The sequence below is a fragment of the Octodon degus genome, unplaced genomic scaffold (genome assembly GCF_000260255.1).
Source record: "Octodon degus isolate 3935 unplaced genomic scaffold, OctDeg1.0 scaffold00103, whole genome shotgun sequence".
NCBI classification, from domain to species: Eukaryota; Metazoa; Chordata; class Mammalia; order Rodentia; family Octodontidae; genus Octodon; species Octodon degus.
In genome coordinates, this window is record NW_004524679.1 from 10,673,165 (window position 1) to 10,695,897 (window position 22,733).

At 37.9% G+C, this 22,733-nt stretch overlaps 1 protein-coding gene and 1 pseudogene across 8 annotated transcripts in view; both read left to right on the forward strand.

The window, feature by feature from the left end:
• The window catches only part of LOC101568064 (protocadherin-11 X-linked), a 1,027,172-nt gene that overhangs the window by 627,612 nt on the left and 376,827 nt on the right, over positions 1-22,733 (forward strand). The gene's annotated exons all lie outside the window — the stretch shown is intronic.
• Positions 15,490-16,827, forward strand: LOC101591813 (annotated as a pseudogene).

Here is a 22,733-nt window from a genome sequence, read left to right on the forward strand (position 1 = left end):
TATATATTCAATCAAGGTAAGTAAAAATTTTACACTTAAGTCATAGTTTAAAATATTGCTCATATAAACATAAACTTGATGAGAGATTCAATATACTTGTCTTCCATTAGTTAGCATTAACCTGAAAATGTCCATGTAGACAGTTTTCTTCAAAAACTGTCTCCATTTGAATAAGACAGAGTAAAATTTACCCTCAGGGTTTACACAAATGGGCAAGAATCTTAAAAGGTATGTTCACCAATGTGCTAAACTAAAGATGGCAGAAAAAGTACTGACTGAGAGTCTCAAAGGAGTATGTTTCTGATTCCTTTATATCTGCCTGAGGTGATTTTATAAAGTAGCTCCTTCCCTACTGTTGTAGAGAAATAAGTAGCTAGAGTTGTATTTCAAAGTCATTTGCTGTCATTGACCTACCATCTTTTGTTTCCAGGCTGTGTCTGAGGAAGCTTCTGAAGCAGAAATTAGGCACTCAGTCCACCCTTTTGCAAAAATTATGTGCATGTTCACTGACCATGTGGCAGTAAAAGAATTTTCAGGATGCTTTATAAAAGCATGGGAAGGTTTTATTAGGCAGAGTCTCATTTATGGAGCTAAATATTGAAAACAAAAAAAAGTAAAACACACTATGGTTGCAAATTGGAAATCTTCATGTGTCATGGAAAAGAATAGAATATGATAATCTATAGTCTTTATTCTTGCTTAGTTGGTAAGACAAGATGGTGTACCTTTAAGGTTTGAATTAAACCCAACTCTCTCAGTCCTCATCTTACCTGCCTACCTGCAGAGGCACTAATCTCTACAGGGCACACAGCTCAGTGGAAATGTTCTCATTCAAACACTGGATGATGTGAAAGAGATAAGATAGAAAAAGAATTTTTGCAGAGCATGGGATATCTGACAGCATCTGGGAAATCCCAAGAATTTATGCCAATCCTTATATCCTGAGTTGAAAAAACTGCCATAAAAATCTAACCACAGATGTTTATTAAAATGTTCCTTTATAAAATCCATTGCCATTTTCCCATTCTTATAAAAATGAAAAGTTCTGTCTGTTTGGGGCAAATGGTTTTATTGATATAGGGAAGAGAAACTCTCAAACTGAAAGATGCTGAGAAAGAATTCATGTTCTCTAAAAGCAAAAAAAAATAATTTTAGGAACAACAGAGGTTAAGAGCAGAATTTATTTACTGAGAGAAAGAAAGTTTCTGTCTGAGAAAGGGACAAAAGGGGACCCTAGTGAGTGGATTGCCAAGGAACTTGTCTTTTATAGCAAATTTTAAAGAGCAAAACCATGAGGTATGAAGGAAAACACTGGAACTTGCTAGATGAGCATGAGGTGGGACAAAACTATGGTCAATCAATAAGATAACAAATATAATTGCTCAGGTAAAATTGATTAAGTCAGGATTAAATGAGGAAGCAGGTCTCATAGTAAGTAGACATGAATACAAAGCAGAAGCTTTTCCTGTAGGGGATTGGGTTAGTGACTCTGGTTTTTTCAAGCTGATTGATACCTATTTAGAATATCTAGCCCTGATGTCCATGCTAGGGAGGTATGTGGCTACATTAATCTTATTAGTTGATTGTAGCTTGATCCACATTGTATCTACATTGATTTTTTTTATTAGTCATGTCATGCTTACATTTCCTGGGTGGGCTAGGTCGCTTTAATCTTTTGTCTTGAGGTCTGACCCACAGCAGGAGTATCGTTATTTTCCAACATGCAAGATATCTTGTCTTTTATACTGGCTCCTGGAGGGCTCCTCCTTTTTCAACTGTCTGTAATATTTTTATCTATCTCAGCTCCCTACAACATTATTACACTCTCTGCCTGCCTGTACTCAGGCACAATAAATTCCTCATTATGTCACCTTCATATAAGCCAGGTGCTCTCCTCTGGTTCCTGCCCTCCCCCATAAGTTACATATGCTATAGCACTCATACTAATAAAATAGCTATACATGTGCCTTGTGCAAACACCTAATTTACATTAGAAAAAGGTTGTCTCATCACAGGTGAAAAAGGACCATTTCCAAAAAAAAAAAAAAAAAATGGAGGGGGAATCACTCACGTGGGGCCTTCCTTCTGTCCCTCTCTTGGACTGGAGCTTTGTTTTCCCCCAACAAATATATTCAGCTCATAATAAAAAGAAAAGTGGAGGACCTGGGAGATAGCTGAGTAGAATAAGCGCTTGCCTGACAAGCGCAAGAGCCTGAGTTCAATCCTTGGTTCCACAAAAAAAAAAAAAAAAGAAAAGAAAAGTAGAATGGCCTACCCATATGTGAGTAAAAGGCATTTTCCTGGGTTTATTATTTTCAGAGATAAAACAAATAAATATAAAATAAAGTAAAATAAAAAGTTTAACTGATTTCCTAAAGTTTCAATTTTAGTTTTTAAAAGCATGATTTTCCTTGTCACGTTTTTTGTCATTCCTTTTTTCCTCCTTCTGTACTGAATTATTGCCATATGCTTTAAAATTATATTACATAGAGGGTTTGGGTAGTGAGAACTTTAGAGAAAACATGTATTAAAATGCCTTACTGGACACAATACAGCACAGATATAATCTTGGCATTATGGAAAGCTGTGGAAGATTGAAAGTTGGTGCCTACCTTAGAAATATAAGCATGACTTACTAAAAAATCATAATGTATATGCAATATGGGTCAAGATACAATCAATTAAAAGGATTGCAACTATGGCCATTTATGTAATATTGGTACAAGAGAAAAGCAAGACCTCTCGGAACAGTATATGGTAAGTGTCTCATTTTAGCTTATCTATGACTTCCAATTATACAAAAAAAAAGAATACTTGAAAAAATTTGAGAGTTTCATTGCAGGAGTTTTGGTCACCCACATATGTGTCTGATGCCTGTCTGGGCTCATTAACTAAGGATGTGCAAATTACAGTATAATCCCTAGTTACTGTTTGTTCCTAGGGAGGAGGCATATAGGACTGCCTATCATATCTCCCTCTGCATAGAAGAATCTTCAAATTTTCCCTCAGCTACAAATTCAGTGTCTCTCATCTTCAATGATTCTCTTGAGAGCTGTATGCCTCTCTGGCTGTCTTTTGGTTTCTAGTTAATTTAGCTGTCCATATTACTCTCCCCTCTGAAGAGGTATACCTAATGGTCATTATGGAGCCATAGAAAAGTCTACTCTGTATGCCTCAGGCTGAAGTGGGTTGTAGCGATGGTAGGCAGTCAGAGATGCTCCTCAGAAGATTTATCTATAGGTCCCTGATAGATGTCATGCATTCTTGAGTCTGTGTATATCTTTATACACATACTGGTATGCTTATGCCCAGAAAGCCAAAGGAAGTGTTAAGCGTGAGTGATCTAAATAATAGGATCAAGAAGACACCTATAAATATGGTCAACACATATTTCTACCACAAAGTGTCAGTGATAGTGTCCTACACAGAGGATAGGGCGAAGGTCTAAGGAGCTGTTCAGTCTGACATGACATTAATCTCTCGTTTAATAACTGAAATGTCCATCATAATATTAGGAGGATAATGAAGAATGGACATACAACATCTAGAATTAATAATAATACATGTTTCACCTTGTGTCACTGGTAAGATTTCTAACACCAGGCAATTCTGGAGGACAGAGGTGAACGACAGCAGAGAAATATCCTTGTGCAGGACAGGGAGAAAGTAGTCAGCAGTGAGGCTTTTGTTTCTTTTTTTATTCTGTTCAAACCACAGGCCTATCAGTTGACATTCATGCTGTGGGTGCATTTTCTGTCTTCAGTAAATTCATTCAACCATACCCAGGCTGATCATTATACCAGTGAGGGAACTAATCCATTTATCACATATTCTTTGTCTAGTATCACACATCCATGGTCCAGCCACATACTCAAAAGCCACACCCATGAACATATGAAGCTTTGTGGGAACATTTATACATGAGCTCTAACAGAGAGTGAGGTAATGTCTTTTATCAAGGAAATTATTTCTCTATCAAAAAGAAAATTCTTAGAGATATAAGGGCATATACAAAGCATTTCAAAGACTTACAGGTTATGGCATAATTCTTACCTTAACAAGAGTTAAAGCTGGTAAAATGGACCAGTGTAAAAGGATTTTCTGAGTTGTTTTGCAAAGTGTCTTTACAGGGTATCGTTCTTGTTCTTCCACTTTTCTTGAACACTGACAGAATTTCTAGTGCCTGAGAGACACTCTGTGTGACTGTTGTTTTAAAAGAAGGCTCATTATCACATTGCAAACTCTTAGTATTGCAACAATTTTGGATATTACCAAACGTTACACCAAAATCAGATTTACTGGCAAACAGCACTCTGGAGGACAGGCGGCAAGCATTATTATGCTGGCAGAAACCCCAAAATCTGTGATTCCAGTCTGGCTTAGAGGAGTTGTTATACAGAGCTTATAGGGCCAGGGGATACCTCAGTAGACTAAGTGTCTGCCTGGCAAGCACAGGGTCCTGAGTTCAATCCTCAGTACAAAAACAGAAACAAAACAGAGCTTGTGGTAGGAAATGACAAGCTAAAAAATGACAGTTTTTTAAAAAATGACATGTTTATGTTTGCAGCTTTGAATATTTGAAGCAGTTTATTCAGGAAAGAGAATGGGGCAAAGCAAGGTAGATAATTTTTATAATCCTGTGCTTAAAAGACAGAATAAGATCAGAATATAACTTTATCTAGTGGATGGGTCTCAGGATTGAGTCCTTACAAAGAAAAGTGTGTCATGGTGGGTTTATTTTTCTGTTTCATTAAGAAGTACAAATATAGAGATAATTTCTAATACCAAAACACTTAGCACCTCTGGTGCATTTTTTTCTTTTTGAGAAGGGCTCAACTTGATCAGTAAATGTATCTACTGAGACCAATAAATACCGCATTCCCTTACATTTTGGCATATGAATGAAATTAAGTTGCCAGCCTACTCCGATATTTATCATGTATGAATGCATGGAAAAACTACAGTCTGATTAAAATGTTTATTCTTTTGACAGAGCTCAGATTTCACAACTACTTGTCATATTGTCGATAATCTTTTTACTATGGATTTTTTTTTACCTCTTATTTGCCTCTGTTTAATTGTTTGCCCTATTTGGCGGGTTCTTTCTGTTCTCATTCATGGGGCTGTCATCAATTTGTTCCCTCTCAAGAACATCACTTAGCAGTCTGTGTAGGCTTGGCTTTGTCATCATGAAATTCTTTAGTTGTTCTTTGTCATGAAAATATTTCACTTCTCCATTATATTTGAAAGATAGTTTTGCAGGAAATTTCAGTCTGGGTTGGAATTTGTTTTCTTCCAAGACTTGAAGTACTTTGCTCCATGCTCTTCTTGACTTGATGGTTTGTGAAGAAAAATATGCCATTATTCTGATGGATTTTCCTTTAAATGTGATCTGTTTCTTTTCTTTAGCGGCTTTTAGTATACTGTTCCTATGCTGAAATTCTGGAATCTTGATTATTATGTGTCTGGGTGTGGTTTTCATTGGATTGATACTATCTGGAGTTCTATATGCTTCGGTTACATGAATATCAGATTGTGGCGCCATATTTGGGAAGTTTTCTGCTATTACTTCTGCCCATATTCTTTTTATATCACTTGTATTGACTCCTTCCTTCTCTTTGATGCCTATTAGTCTCACATTGTTCATCTTTGCATCGTCTTGCATGTTTTGAATTATTTTTTCCTGCATCCTAGTTGTTTTAAAGAGATCTTCTCTTACTTTTTCACTAGCTGCAATGGTGTCTTTCAGGTCAGAAAGTCTATTTTCACTTTCATGCAAACAGTTTTGCCAGCTTGTGATTGAGGTTTTAATTTCCGGTATATCACCTTGAATCTGTTTCATAGATTCTATTTCTTTCTTAAATTGTTTATTCAGGGGTTCCATCATTTTTATATTCTCCTCTATTTTTTATCAGTGTATTCTTTAGAAGCACTTAGTACATCTTTGATTATAGTTACCACTACATTTTTTAGTTCTGAAATTATTTCTGATCTGATTTCTTCTATACCTTTCTGCAGTTGATTCTTTACTGTCAACGCTATTATTTCAGAGATACCTGGTGTGTGATTTTCAGTTTCCTCAGAGCTAGTGTCTTCTGCATTTGTACTGGGTATACTCAGGGCCTGAGACTGCATTTTGTTCCTTCTCTTTGTCATTTTGTATACCACTGTCTTCTGACCTTTGGTGTAGAGCTTAGATAGAGTTATTACCTTAGCACCAGGTCTGGGTCTATGAAGTTCTGATTCCTCCAGGTGGGTGTTGTTTGGTTCTGGCTGTGTGCTCCACTTCTTTCTGCTGCAGCCATTAGAGTTGAACCCTTTGTTTCTCTCTGGGAAGATGTTCTGCTCCTGAATCAGCTGGGTGGCTCTTGCCTCTAGCCTCTTTGCATGGAGTTCTGCTGAAGGGTTCCCTGCTGGTCCTGCAGCCGGCGTTGAATGAGGATCCGCGGGTCCTGGGTCGTCTCACTCACTCCAAATGCCTGCGCTCTGGGTCTGTTCAGGATCCCGCGGCGTGGGTCTTCTCACTCACTCGCCGGGCCTGTGCTCTGGGTCTATTCAAGATCCGGAGGGCCCCAGGTCATCTCACTCACTCATGGGCCTGCGCTCTGAGTCTATTCAGGATCCTGTGGCCTGGTCGTCTCACTCACTCTCTGGGCCTGCGCTCTGGGTCTATTCAGGATCCCGTGGCCCCAATTGTCTACTATGGATTTCTTTAATGTATTTGGTACATGGTCTCACTACGCAGCTCAGACTGATAGTGACTCTTCTGTTTTCAGCCTCCACAGGGCTGACATTACAGGCATGTGCCACCACACCTGTTCTCAGTGGCCAGCACAGTGTGTCAGGGCTGGGGGTGGTACATAATGTGGTGCTAGAGATTGAAACCTGGCCCCTGTGCTTGACTAGGCAGGCACTTAGTCCACTGAACTATTTCACTGACCCACAATATGAATATTTCTGAGGCCATCTTCTGTTTCTTGTCTCTTTTTAAATAAAAAACTCTGACATAAAGCCTTAATTTTTCCTTCATGGGCAACAGGTTGAAACAATTTACTATTGGCTAATTGAAACTGTCTGTCCTGATAGAAATAATTTATGTCCATGATAGAAATTCCATTCAATTTCTGATTTGGAATGTTTGGGTTGAGTCTACTTAAGGTACTCTTTCCAAATCAGAAAAGGGGAACTAAAAAGAAGGGGCTTAAGCAGCTTTTACAGATGCATGAGACAGTTGGTTACCTTGTGATATTTCATCAACTCTTTTTGGTGCCATCAACAGTGAATAACTACAATCCTAAAGGACAAATAAATGGATACTAAAATTTCAGCTATCTCTTTATAATTTTGTATGGGAGATTCATTGACTTAATAATTTCTCTCTTTGTATAGCGTATTGGTGTTGCTTTGGCTACTTTTCTGTAATTGATGAAACAAAATAATCAACACCGAGTTAAAGTAGGAAGGTTTATTTAGGTCACAATTTGTAGAGATTTCAGTGTATGATCAGCTGGCTCCATGTAAAGGTGGAATACGCCAAAGAGCAAGATTTCATGGTGGCAGAAGCTGGCAAGATGGTTGAAGAAGAGAGATACCCCCTCATTCATTTCATTCCCTTATATTGTACATAAGCTACATGCCCTCAGGTGGGTGTAGCACTTACATTCTTAATCCCAGATTTGGACTATGAGTCAGACATACAATCTAGATTCATCTACCATTCAAAAGCTTGCCTCATAACTACATAAGGCTTTGTGGGGACATCTATATGCCACATCTACAAGCATGTAGCATCAGAAAATGTACTTTTAATCAGTATAGGAGTTGCAATGTAAAGCCTCATTTGAGGGCTATGAATTCTGTCAAATGGGCGATGTTTCCAGGCAAAGTGAGAAACTTAATTGTCTCTGGTAGAATCATTCCATCATATCTTGCCTTTCTTGTCCCATTTTCTATGAAAAATCTGCTGTCATATGAGAAGTTCAAATCAGGATCAGTAAGGGATGTGTCAAACAATTTTTCTTTGGCTGCGAAAAAGTGACTAATACCATTTGTACTGTGTATTCTAGCTTCAGTGTTTTTGTTTTTCTGGTGGAAAAACAAAACTTCCTATCAGGAGTTAAGAAAGAGCATGACTTTATTTGAATGGCTGATCTTTCTCAAAGTAAAGCCTGATATTTGAGAAGTTGGCTGTCTGATATCCATATGGTCCCTTAGGAGGAAAAAAAAAATTACCGTGTTGTGATGGTCCATACAGTAAAACCATTGCCTAAGATTTGTTTGGATGTTTTTGGCAGCAGAAGAGCCACCATGGCTATGGGCCTAAGGCAAGCAATCAGGCTATCACTTTGCTACTATATGTAACTTGAGACACAGATAACCTATGGGCTGTTAGACACATTCCTGGTGCTGTGAAAGTACTCCTAAGAACATGGTCTGCCTTTCATCAGCATATAGCTTGACATGATGTCCTTTCAGAAAGGTCAGTATCAGGACATTTAGAGACTTGTTTAAGCTTCTGGAATGAGGTTTGGACATCAGGTTTCCATGTTTAAAAAAGAGCTGTATTCTAGCTTCTTTTAGTAAGCTGATAAAAAATATTATGAGATCTCACCATATTCTCTTATTTAAAGAGAGCAAAAGCATGGCATTCCTCTTAGCTGCTTTTATTTTATTTAATTATTTATTTTTAGTGGAACTGGGGCTTGAACTCAGACTCTTCTGCTTGCCAGTTAAGTGCTTATTCCACTGAGCCATCTCCCTGGTCTCCCTTAGCTGATTTTACAGTCATAGGATGCAGGCAGGAAAATATCAGATTGATTATTTTCCCCCAATTTTGGGTTTCTTTAGATAAAAGGTCCAAATATTTTACTTTTTCATATATTTAGTACAGGGTCTATGGGGCCTCACTATATAGATTGGACTCATAGTGATTCTTCTTTTTTCTGCCTCCCAAGTATTGTAATTACAGGCACATGCCACTATGCCTAGTCTCAATCTCTGTCTAAATGTGCCCCATGGGTACGGCCTGCATGACATGCCAGGGATTGAACCCCAGACACTGTGTTCTGCCTAAGCAGGATCTTTAGTCCACTGAACTAACTGGCTTGTCCCAAATGTTTTAATTTAAGGCTACATGGTTGAACCTTAGACCTAAACACATTGTAACTTCAATCTTCCAGAAAATTGAGTAGGGCATAATTGTCCTGGCTGCAAAGCTCATCTGAAGATGACCATGTAGTATATGATCTACACATTGCAGAACTCTACTTACAAATATGTCAAGACAGGAAAAATCATGGAAAAGTGTTTGTCCAAAAATATGTAAAGTCTCTGAGCCCTTCGTTCAGTGTTCTCTAAGTAAGTTGAAAATCTTGGTCATGAAAATTACCCCCCAAAAATTAAATAAATAAGTAAACTGGCAATCTTTCTGAAGTAGAACACAAAAGAAGGCATCTTTTTTATCTAACACTGAGAACCAGCCAGCATCTTCAGTTTTCTGGGAAATAATAAAGAATGATTTGAGTACCACTGGGTGCATGGGTACTACCGCTTCAATTTCCAATCCAAGATCCTATCAAACTTCATTCTCTTGGGTTTTCAGATTGCCACGTTTGTAGAGTTTCAAGTATTATTAGAAGTAGATATAAACCTTGTGCTCAAGAGTTGTGAATTATAGGCAATAATCCTGTTATAGGTTCACATTTTAGAGGATATTGTCTCTGGTGAGGAAAAACAGTGACAACTTTAAGGTATATTTGTATCAAGGCAGCTCTTATTGCTCTCACAATTTTATGCTAAGTTACAGGAATGACAGGGTTTATTTTGTTCTCCACCAGAGGGAGGTAATATACACTAGAGGCAATCTGGCTGCATAGGTGTTATAACATCTAAACAAAATGTACTTTTCAAAAAGGGAACTAGAGTTTCATGTATGTTAAAAAAAAGAACGGGTAAAGTGAAAGCCAACTCAGTTACAGCTTAAGGTTTGTGAGTAATAACAAGCCACATCCTTCCCAGTGACTCTTTTCAATGAGGTTCAATGGCTGAAAGGAAGGTAAAAAATGAGAACCGAGGTTGAAAGTTTGGATCCATTGTCCAGGAACAGTCTGGTTTCCTTTTTACTCTATACCTGTGACTATCTTGGGATCCTCTGGAAATGAGAGTCAGTCTATCAGTAAAGAGTTGCAAGTGCCCCAGTGCCCTTTAGTCTTTTTTCAAAATCTGATAAGATGTCCCTAATACCTAGAACTTTCATCAGTGAAGAAGTACAACTTCCAGTGGCCTTTTGTCATGGTTTTCTCTATCATAATCCCTCTTAAAATGGCCTGGCTTCATATAGCCATAGCAAGTGGGCTTAGACATTGACTCTTCATGGAGTCCCAGGAATCAGACACAATTTTATTTCTTTTGTAGTCACAACTGAGGCAACTGCTTTACTTTGGTCTCTTTGTTTTCTCCCCTTGGACTTATCATGATCTCCAAGCCATTAGAGCTCACAGAGAAAGTGCCAGTTCCTACTTCTTTCTTCTTGGTTGAGATCTCCCTCTTCATTCTCTTCATGGGCTTCAATTTTCCTTGTAGATCCTTGCTGTGTCCACGTCCTTGCTGTTTCTCTACTTCTGTTCTTCTTCATGAATTTGATGTCTAGACACTAAATCTCAGGTAGGCTGTTTTTCTGCTGTTCACCGTTCCACCCTCTTCCTGCAAGTCTCACGACGTCTGCTGTAATGGTTCTTCTTAAGAGAATAATTGATCAACAGAAAATTAAAGAAATGATTAAGCAACCAGAACAACTTTTTCATAATGATAAAGAGAGAGAGGGGAAGGAGGGGAGGGAGGGAGGGAGGGAGGGAGAGAGAGAGAGGGAGAGAGAGAGAGAATCAGAAGATCAGAGTGGCCGATTGAAGGTATATATTCAAGCTACAGATTTTAAGATTTGTACAATGTAAGAGAAAGTAAGAGCGTAGGTCTTATTTTGTGGCAGAATGGGGATTGAACTCAGGCCCTTGGGCTTTCCAGGCAAGCACTTATTCTACTGAGCTATCTTCCCAGCCCCCTAGGGTGTGTGTTTAGACACTCACATAGACATAAGTAATTTTCCTTGTAAGAGGAATCTTGAGTGAGCAAGTTCAATAGCATAGAGTGAATGCATATGTGTCCTTCAATAATGTAAGCATTTGGTGAAGAATAAAATATTCTTGGATTACATAAGTATCATTTGCCTCATAGGGCCATATACTCAAGAGTCACTCTGGAATCACTAAGGCAGGAAATCATGAGTTCTTTAATTTTAATTTTAATTACTAATATCTGTAACAATCAAGTCACACATCAAACTCTATTACACACATTCATATACAACTACCATCTATCTATCTATCTATCTATCATATCTATCTATCTATCTATCTATCTATCTATCTATCTATCTATCTGTCTATCTATAGAAAGCCTGCCAAAAACCATTTCAGGAAAAGATAAACTTGTATAACCATTTTAATATTACATTTATTTACAAGTCATTATTGGCTTCTACAATTACAAAGAATTTTCACAGTGGTAGTTACTAGCTTATAGAACATTATTCGTACAGTAAACTGCTGCTTGGATAATTTTAGTCATTGAGATTTATGTTCATATATTTTAATTTTTTTCTCTAAGTGCCAGAAGCATAATGGGTTTTCTGCAATATGTGATATCATATAGGGTCCTATTTTTTTCTTTGAAAGACAAGGCAGAGAGTCTATGGGATATGAAATGTTACCATAAGTGGCTAAATAACATTAATAACCAGGCAGAGTTCCTCAGAAGAGGCACAAGGCTTGTTGGGGGTGCAAAGTTGATTCAAAGATATACTGGGACAGCAAGTGGTTAAAGTAGGCTAAGTCAGGCAGGGCAATTTAGATGAGCTGAAGCAAGAGAGATAGAACTGGAATTCATGACCATTTAAACTAATGAAACATTCACCATGTGGTCTAATGTGATAACAGCTTAGTGTGATGACCAGGAATCCCCCGTATTGGGGATATCCTCTTTGTATATGATCCATGTGAGAGGTTTTGAATATTTGATGATATGGTAAATCTAGTAATCTCACTGACCTGGTTTGGTTTAATAGTACATAGATTAGTCCTGTTTTTGTGTGTCTTTGATTTAACTAGTAAGTTTTAAGGTGAAAGATTTATACAATCTAAAGAAAAACCAGAGTATTTAACTGGCAAGTTTTAGATGGCACTTTATTATCAAGGTTAATTTATTTATCAGTTTATGCCTCATGATTATCTTATGCAACTGTTTTCTTTTCTCAAAATTTGGTGGTTATACATATATATGGAATTACGAGCTCACTTAATATCAGCATTTGTTCTCAAAATGAAGCAAAGTGTGTTCTACAAAAAGAAGTTACTCAGTGCAATGCACAACCCAAAAGCTGCTACTCTACACACCATGGAGTATCTCAAGAAAGCAGTGTGATCTGCTTTATACACTAGGTTAAAATAAAAGGTAGAAAACAATCATATGTAAACTTACCAGCTTCACCCCACGAGAGGGGCCAGAAAAATGTGGGAAAATCTGATTCCACGAAGATTTTTTGGTAATGTTATGAGGAAAAACTCTCTTCCTCTTAGTTGTCAAATGTGCTGAGTTAATGGGCTCATAACAATAAGAAATAAGTTTGCAAACTAAAAGAAGTTAAGAGAATTTTATTGGAAATAAGATGAAGAAAAATTGTTCCTGGATTTCCCTAAGGATCTTGGGTTGGTTGCCACTGAGGCTCCTTGTGAAGGGTAGCTCATAAAGGAAAAACACCACACAGGTACAAAGTGGGTCTAGCTATAATCAACTTATAAGATTACTGGTATTCTTGTAATTGCTTAGTTAATAGTAGTCCAACAGGGAAATGAGTCATGTAGCAAGGATATATGGAAATTACAAAGGCATTTTTTTGGAATGAAATGAGTCCAGACTGCTAGAATCACACATCTATGTATCTATTTTGGCTCTCTGGTCCAGGTAGTGCTAATTATAGTATAATTAGCTGTTTATCTCTAGGGAAGTTTGCAGAGCAGATTAGTTTGTATCAGTTTTAAGGCCTGGCTCTCTTAAGATTTGATATCATTATCTTTTTTACTGAATTCCTTGAGGAATCCCTTTCTGATTGTATATTCATTTCTATCTAACTTGGCTGTGTATAATCATACTAGGTCTGGAAAAGAAAGTTTAACTTTCAGAATGAGGAAGCTGGAAATATAACTTACCTTTAAAGCTGTAAGTGTTTGGAATATTTAAAATTATTTTTTAACATCTTCCATTTTGGAAGAAAATTTAATAAGACAGTAAAAGTTTCTTATTAGTTGAATGGAAATAAGTGGGAATAGTAGGGCTCTTTCACCTATATGTGATCATTTTTCATCACAGGTCATATATTTCTTTTGTAAAGAGATTTGCTCTGTTTTTGCAGATGATAATGAGTTTGTGATGTGAAAATATCATTGAACTGGGACATTGGATTTGAATGCTTTAGTTCATTCTTGAAAAGCCAGTTGCAAACTACCTTTGTGTGCATTCTTGGGGCTCTTCCAGAGATACTAATTTATAACTTCCTTATGTAAGTAATTCATGTCCAAGTGTGCTCAGTCCTTAGCAATATGTTCTCCTTGCTAAATAAGTGACACTTTTGAAGAGGAAATTATCCCCTTCAGATGATTATCAATCATTTTGTTTTTATCTTTACCTACTTAATTCCTATCATATTTTAACCAGCTCCCTCCTATCTTGGTCTTTGTTTGGGGAAAACAAAAGTTTGAAACCATCAAAACATAAAGTAAAAGGAAATGACCTAGTACACTGTTTATTGTGGAAGAACAAAAAGAGCCTCCCTGCTGCCAGGGAAGGAGCTTTTTAAAGTTAAAAAACACATATATTTAAGTCTAGGAGTTTCTAGATTTTGTTACAGGTGACTGACACAATGCAGGGATACTTCCAATTGATGCCAGGCTTCTGCTGTCCAGAAAGAAGGCTGATTGTTTTCAAGTTCCATCTCTCCACATCACTTTCCAGTCCATTTAGGAAACTGTCCTGTGTCTTTTCCATTATATTAGGCCCTGATAGTCAGTTTAATTAAATTAATTATTCTTGCCCTTTGTATGTCAACTCAATTTAACTCTCTACTTAGGTTACATATTCTGGACCATTGCCCTAACTTCCTTCTATTGATTTCTGTAGGAAACTGACAGAACACATTGAAGATATATTTAATGACCAAAGTTTTCTTAAAAAATTTATTGACATCAATGTGATATTTGCATGCTTCTGTCTTTTGTAATAAAGAATGACCCAAACTTATTCCATCAAATCATATATTTGTATGGCTGAGAAATTGTTTAGTTTTTCTATTCTATTACTTTCTAATTCTACTAAATTACTTTCTTCCTCTTCAGTGTCTATTGAGTACACAACTCGTATTGACATGTGCAATTCCAGTGAGGGGAAGGAAAAACTATAATCTCTTCTAACATTCAGGAGTTCTTAACTGTAACTTTCCATGATAAAAATAGTTTGAAAATAAAATAAATAAACTAATTTGGCCACGCTCTAATTACTGCTCCAGAACCAGGCCAAGCAGTAGCCCAGAGAGGGGATGGAAGGGATTCTGTGCTCGTTGTATACCTTGTACCCCTCCGGACACAGCCCATGCCCCACCTGTGAGTGAGAACTCCTGCAGCTGTCTAAGGGCCCCCTCCAGACTCAGCAAAAGCAAAAGCCCAGTCAGTGTGGGGGAGACATTCCATGATTCCCTTTCCCTGTTGGATGCCTCCTGACCCAATCCAGGCCCACTTGTGAGTGAGTCCTGCTGTCCTGCCCTCTCAAAACCTCCAGACCCAGCACAGGCCTGGCATACAGACCTGAGGTGAAACTCTGCATCTGAAGTCCCTGCAGAAAGACTAAGTTCCAGAATCACCCAACTAATCCAAGAGCAGAACATCTTGCTAGAGGGTCACAAAGGCTCACTTCTAACTATTGCAGCAAGAAGAAACTGGGCACAGAAGCCATAACAAAGCCAGGAACAACTGGATGAATTCAAACTTCATAGATTGGCACCAGAAAATAAGAAAAGATCTCTTAAACATAACTAGCATGCAGGAAGAAATAATTCATCCCCTGCAAGATGATGCACAGATGAGCAATGTGAGATTAATAGGCATCAGTGAGAAAGATGGAGTCAATACAAATGATGTAAAAAGAATATGGCCTGAAATAATAGCAGAGAACAACCCAAATATGGGGAAACAATCTGACAGTCATGTAAAAGAAGCAAACAGAACTCGAAATATCATGAACCCAATTAAAAACACACCACAACAAATAATAGTCAAGATCCCAGAAATCCAGCACAAGAACAATATACTGAAAGCCACTAGAGAAAAGAAACAGATTACATTTAAAAGACAATTCATCAGAATAACAGCAGACTACTCTTCACGAACCATGAAGGCAAGAAGAGCATGGAACAGAGTAATTCAAATCCTTTATTAAAAAAAAATTCCAGCCACCAAGCCAGAATCCGGAAGCAGATAGGGCATGCTGACCTTGGCGGCGCCAGGCCGCAGCTTGCAGCCTGGGTTCAGAGCAGATGGCAACTCGTGTTGCTGTCAGCCTGAGCAGGTGCACATGAGCGCGGGGCCCTGGCGTCCGTGAGGCGGCCCTGCGCGGCATCCTGCCCAGGGTCCTGGGCTCAGGCTCCTCCGCTGCAGGCAGGACGCTACAGCTCACCTCGGAGGCCCCTGCCAGGCACAATAAGTGGTCCAAAGTGCGGCACATCAAGGGTCCCAAGGACACCGAAAGAAGTTGCATTTTCTCTAAATTTAGTCTCAGCATCTGCCTGACCTTCAAAGAGGGAGGCCCTAATCAAGAGCTCAACAGCAACTTGCTGAACGTCTTAGAGGTGTGTCGCAGCAAGCACATACCCAAGTCGACAATTGAAGCAGCGTTGAAGATGGAGAAAACTAAGGACATTTATTTGCTGTATGAGGATCGAGGTCCGGGCGGCTCTTCTCTGCTCATTGAGGCCTTATTTAACAGTGGCTTCAAGTGCCAGTCAGACATTAGACATATCTTGAGCAAGAATGAGGGAATGATGACTGAAGGACCATGTCACTGCTTTGACAAGAAGGGGGTAGTCATGGTGGGAGTGGAGGACAAAGAGAAGAAAGCTGTGAGCCTAGAGTGTGCACTGGAGCTGGCAATTGCAGCAGGAGCCGAGGATGTCCAGGAAGATGAGGATGAAGACAAGAACTTTTTTAAATTTATCTGTGATATCTCTTCACTGCATCAAGTAAGGAAGAAGCTAGACTCCTTGGGCCTATGTTCGGTGTCCTGGAGGCTGGAGTTCATCCCCCACTTGAAGGTGAAGCTGGCTGATTCTGATCTCAAGCAGGCTGCTCATCTCATCCAGGCTTTTGTCAGCCATGAATATGTGATTCATGTGTATGACAATATTGAGTGACAGATGGTGTGCCCCTGGGCTCCTGGGCAGGTGGTGGGCCATCCTAGAGCACAGGCTTGCTTCCACAGCAGTCTCTGAGAGGGAGACAGGTAGGAAGCATGGTAGACTAGCCCTAAGGCCAAGACCTGTGTTCTAGGCCAAGGAATCCCATACTTGTGGTGGCTGCTTTGTCAGCTCTGCTGGTGTCTCAGCTCTCTTGGATGCAGGTTGGTGCCAGTCAGCTGGTGGACTGTGATCTGGTGGATGCTTATCTCAGGTAATTGGCCCCTGTGAGCATTACAATTACCCCAGGGCCCTGTGTAGTAGAAACTGCTCTTTATTTTAATATATGGAATTGAACTCAGGACGCTGCACTTGCCAGGTAGGTGCATATATGGCTGAGCTGTCTCCCCAGCTTGTATGACTCTTGAGTTGTCATGAGTTTGTGCCTGGTTGTGGAGACATCTAGCCCTCTTATGTATTTCATTCTTAAGACTGTCATTTATTTACTTAAGTACTTTTTTATAGTGGCTGGATCCAAGTGTTCTATAGCTTGTTTGGGTGGCATTCATTCATGTAACAAATGTTCATGAAATTCTCATTTCTCAAGTGCTGACAAGGTACCAGGAACTCTACTTATCTGAGCACAAGCTGTTCACTTGGCCTTACAGTGGGCAGGATGATTCTATATTCTGCTCTCAGAGGTGGGACCTCAGAGGAGAGGTACAGGGCTGTTCTTTATGGGAGCTGAGCTAGGGCTGTGTGTGCTGCTGTTGTGCATCTGTGTTCTCTCTGTGTGAACTTCTTGCTCTATAGGTGCTGATGATAAGGGATTGCCAGGCCCTTGTATTGCCTGGCGCCCTTGAATCCTTCCATCGCTCACAGTAGACCTATAAGTAGAGAGCCTGCTTTCCTGAAAGTCTACACCAAGCTAGGTTTGAGAACTGTGGGGCCCCAGAACTTCCAGCCCTGGTTTCTTTTCCTCCTCAGTGCCAAAGGATGGGACACTGGGAACTGGAGCGGAGTAAGGGACAAAAGGATGTCTAAAGGGCTGAATCAGAAGCCTGTCCTTTGCTGCCTTTTGTCCTACTAGTCACTTCCTGCTTCAGAAAAGCCAGGAGGGTCAGCCACCTGTCCCTGTCAAGCATTTGGTCTGGAGTGGCCTTTGGGTTCCTATTATCCATCTGCTTTAAGTTGTAAGCCATTTTTGAACTCAGAATAATTTTCCAGAAGGAGCCACAGATAAATAAAGGTGGAAAAGAATTAAAAGAAAAAGAAAAAAAAATTCCAGCCCAGACTACTATATCCTGCAAAACTCTCTTTCAAGTTTGATGGAGAAGAGAAATACTTCCATGAAAAAGAACAACTAAAGAATTTCATGATGACAAAGCCAACCCTACACAGGCTCCTGAAAGACACTCTAGAGAGGGGAGAAAATGATGAGAACTGCATGAATGAGAACAGAATGAACCCATGGAATAAAGCAAACAACTAACCACAGGAGAAAAAGGAGTAAGCAATAACAGGTGAATAACATGTCAATCATAAGTCAATAAGTATCAATTATAAACATCCATGTAAATGGACTGAATTCACCAATTAAATGAAATAACTGCCAATGTGGATCAGGAAACAAAATCCAATAACATGCTGTATGCAAAATACACACTTAACTCATAAAGAAATTCATAGGCTGAAAGTCAAAGGATGGAAAACAATACTTTATGCCGCAGTACCTGAGCAAAAAGCAGGGTTAGCAATCCTGTTCTCAGACATTCTCAAATTTAAACAATGAAAGATCAAATGAAATAAAGAAGGGGGAAAATACAAGAGGAAGAGGTAACACTTCTTGTGTATACATAGTTGTACACAACTATGGATACACCAAATATGGGAGCACTAAAGTATATAAGACTAACCTTAATGGACATGAAAAATCTAATATCCAATACCACGATATTAACAGGAGAACTTAACACCCCCTTATCCCTGAAAGATAGGTCAAGCAGACAAAAAATTAGTAAAGATGTAGCAGAACTGAACAAGAGCTTTGAACAAATGGACTTAATGTATATATACAGAGTATACTACCCACGCAGATCTAAATACACTTTTTTTTTAGCTGCACATGGGTTATTTTCTAAAATAGACCACATATTAGTCCATAGATCATGCTTAAGTATATGGAGGAAAACAGAAATTATCCCATGCATATTATCTGACCACATTGTAATGAAACTGGCAATAAATGACAGCAGAAACCAGAAAAACCCCATAAATGCATGTAAATTAAACAGCACCCTACTCAGAAGCAAATTGTTTACAGATGAAATTAAACAAGAAATTCAACAGTATCTATAATTCAAAGAAAATTCAAGCAAAACTTACCCAAACACATGAGAAGTGATGCAAGAAGTCCTTAGAGGGAAATTTACAGTTGTGAACGCAAAAGTTAGGAAAACACAGTGAGAACAAATAAACACCCGAATGCTACACCTCCAACACGTAGAAAAGGAAGAACAATTCAAACCTAAAGCCTAAAGGAGGGAAAAATCATAAATATTAGATCAGAAATTAATTGAATCAAGATGAAGAAAACAGAACTTAAGGATTAACCAATAAAGAGAGGGCAAGAAGAAAAGCTAGAAAACGTGACAGGGTAAAACCATACATTTATAAGCACAAGATGGTTTAGGCAATGATCCTGAGAATATTCATCAGGTTTTTGAACCTAGCAGTTAATTAGGACTCTTAACCTGACTAACTATATATGCTGATGTCCCTGACCTAAGCAAATACACTGAACAGGTATGTGAAATACTATGGTCATGCTTGTAATTCCTGTTATTATGGTCTTCTAAATATGTACTGCTTGTCATGTCATACCAATTACAACCATACTTTCCATTAAGTAAATGTTTTTTTGAAGAGTAATGAAAACAAAAATACAAAATACAAAAATATCATATGACTGCCCTGATACAATACTGCATATGATTAGATTTGTAAATTTCTTTCTTTCTTTTCTTTTTTTTGGTGGAACTAAGCATTGAACTCAGACCCTTGCGCTTGCCAAGAAAGTGATTATTCCACTGAACCATCTCACCAGCTCCGAGATTTATAAATTTCTGTGTAAAAATATGTAATTGTTTATTGCAATTTATTACATTTATTTTTTTCTTCACATTCTGTAGGGATTTAAAGATAAATATATCAATACCTGAATGAAAATACCTGTTCAATGCTATGTCTATGATGTTTGACATTTAGATAGATAGTGAGGTTAAGCTCAACTGCCTGTGTTATACGTTAATAATACCAAGAAGCTTCTCTTCTGCAGGGTTATCAACTTAAGTTTGCAGAACAAATGTTAGAGAAAAAGAAAGGCTTCAAGGATAGCCACCATTTTGGCCCCAGTCTTTGAAGCTCAGTGAAAACTCAGGACATTAGGGAACCTGTGCTATAGCAACCTGTAACTCAGTGGTGTCCCAAATTTTCTGATCAAGGAAATTATTGGGCCACAGAGTAAAGTGATCGATGATGTAGAGTGTGCATAAGCAGTCATGGACAGAAACATTTCCTCAGGCTTCCACAGAGAACAAATTTTTAAACAATGACCATGTCTCATCTACATGGCTGAAACTAACAAATGATCTACAACTTGTGGCACAGGGTTTCAGAATAAATTCTCAGGGGATTTGACAGACCTTGGAACATACAAAAGTTACATTTCCTGTTATATAGATCTTGATTTACCTTGAACTTAATCACCCAGCAGAAAATTATAATAGCAAGGTATGAAAAGTAAAGCCATATTAATATACTGAGCGGTAAAAGGCTCAAGTCAACAATTTCTGACATCGCCAATCCTACAGATAACCCACTGATATTTTTTACTACTGGAGTATATTGGATTATTTTGGTGAACTTAAGCACCTAAAATATTTGATTCACAGTGAAATACCCATCTCTGACAAAACTAAACAAAAAAGGGGATACAAATGAGGACCTTTTTTTATCTCTCTATATATGATAGGACCGATATGCAGATACTTTCTCTTAATTCATTAAGAAGAAAATTTGTACTAATAGTGTTTGGACAGGATATTCATGTCTGCCTCTTGAACTATGAACAAAAACTATGAAGACAACAATAAACAATGTATTAATTATTGAAACTGTTGGATTTGAAACTGTCTCATTGCTATTTGTTTCTCAGTAAAATTAATAAAAAAATTTAAAAAACATTCTGCCATTAGATTAGTGTATGGTGACAGACCTTGCTCCGTTTTAAATTTTCAGCAAGTAGAGAGCCTGTTTTTCCAACATTTGTTAAAGAGGCTATCTTTCTTGCAGTATGCATATTTAGACTTTTTGTCAAAGATAAGGTAGCTGAGTGTGTTTGTAGTGGCTTCTTCATCTTCTTATCTATTCCATTGACCCTCAGGTGTGAGTGGTTTTTTTTTTTGCCAATACCATGGTGATATTATCACAGTAGCTTTGTACTATAATTTCAAATAAGGAATTGCAATTCGTCCTGCTTAGTTTTTGTAAACCAGGATTGCCTTTTCTATTATAGGGCTTTTCTCGTTCCAAATAATTTTTTAGGATTGATTTCTCTAGGTCTGAGAGAGATGTTGCTGGTAGTTTTGTAGGGAATGCATCAAATCTGTACAATAATTTTGGGAGTGTGGCCATCTTCACAATGTTGGTTCTTCCTATCCAGGAGCAGAGAATGTCTTTCTATTTCCTGAAATCCTCAAACTCTGTTTTATCTCCGTATTGTAATTTTCATTAAGTAGATCTTTTACTTCTTTAGTTAGAGTAATTCCTAAGTATTTCACCTACTCTGGTGCTTTTGTAAAATATATTGTTGCTCCAATTTCTCTCTCAGCCTTTTTGTTTTCTGTGTTGAGGAATGCTATTGACTTTTTGGTATTGACCTTGTATCCTGCTGTTCTACTGAACATGTGTGTTAATTCTAGAAGCTTCATGGTGGAGTATTTTGGGTCTTCCAAGTAGAGTATCATGTCATTTGCAAATTATGATAGTTTAAATTCTTCTTTACCTATTCTTATTCCTTTTATTTATCTCTCCTCTCTAATGGCTCTAGATAATTATTACAGAAGTATATTTAATAGGAGTGGTGATAGAGTTCATAATTGTCTTTGACCAGATCTGAGAGTAAAAGATTTCAGTTTTTTCCCCATGTAGAATTGTATTAGCCATTGTTTTGTCACAGATGGCTTTTATCAGATTGAGGTTATGGACAACTATTCCAATTTTCTGTAGGACTTTGAAGATGAATTAGTTTTGGACTTTTTAAAAATACATTCCTTTATCAATTAAGATGATCATGTGGTTTTTGGATTTGGCTCTACTGATATAATATATTGCATTTATAGATTTGTATAGGTTCAACCATCCTTGCATTACTGCAATGAATCCCACCTGGTCATGGTGTATAATCTTCTTAGTTATTTGCTGCTTTCTATTTGCTAGGACTTTATTGAGGATTTTAGAATCGTTGTTGATGAAGGAGTTTGGCCTCTAGTTCTCTCTTTCACTTATGTCTTTCTGTGGTTTTGGTATCAGTATAACTCTTGGCTCCAGGAATGATTTTGGGACATTTGTTTCCTTTTAATTTTCATTGAAGATTTTGAAGAGTATTCAAATTACATCTTCCATAAATTTCTTGTAGAATTCAGCTGTGAATCTTTCAGGACCTGGACTTTACTTTGTCCATAGGACTTTATTATATTTTGAATTTCACTGACTCTTATTGGTTACTGAGAGTTCTTATATATTCTTGATTAAGTTTTGGTGATTTTTACATCTCTAGAAATAGTCCATTTATTCTTTTCCTTCAAATCTGTGAGTGCGAAGATTCTCAAAATAGCTATTTATAATGTTCTGAATTTCCACAGCTTCTGTGGTAATTTCACACTTTACTTTCCTTATTGCTTGAGTTTGAGGTTTTTCATTTCTCTTTTTGAAGAGGCTAGCTAGGGGCTTATCAATTGTATTTCATCTTGCAAAGAACCAACTTTTTGAGTCGTTAATTATTTTTATTGTTTTCTTTGCCTTGATTCCATTAATTTCTACTCTAAACTTTACAACATCCTCCCATCTTTGTGCTTTGTGTTTGTTTTGTTCTTCCTTTTAAGATATTTGAGGTGCAAATTTAGGGCACTTATTCCCATCCTGTTTTCCTAATGTGTCAGTTGACAGCTCTTAATTTCCCTCT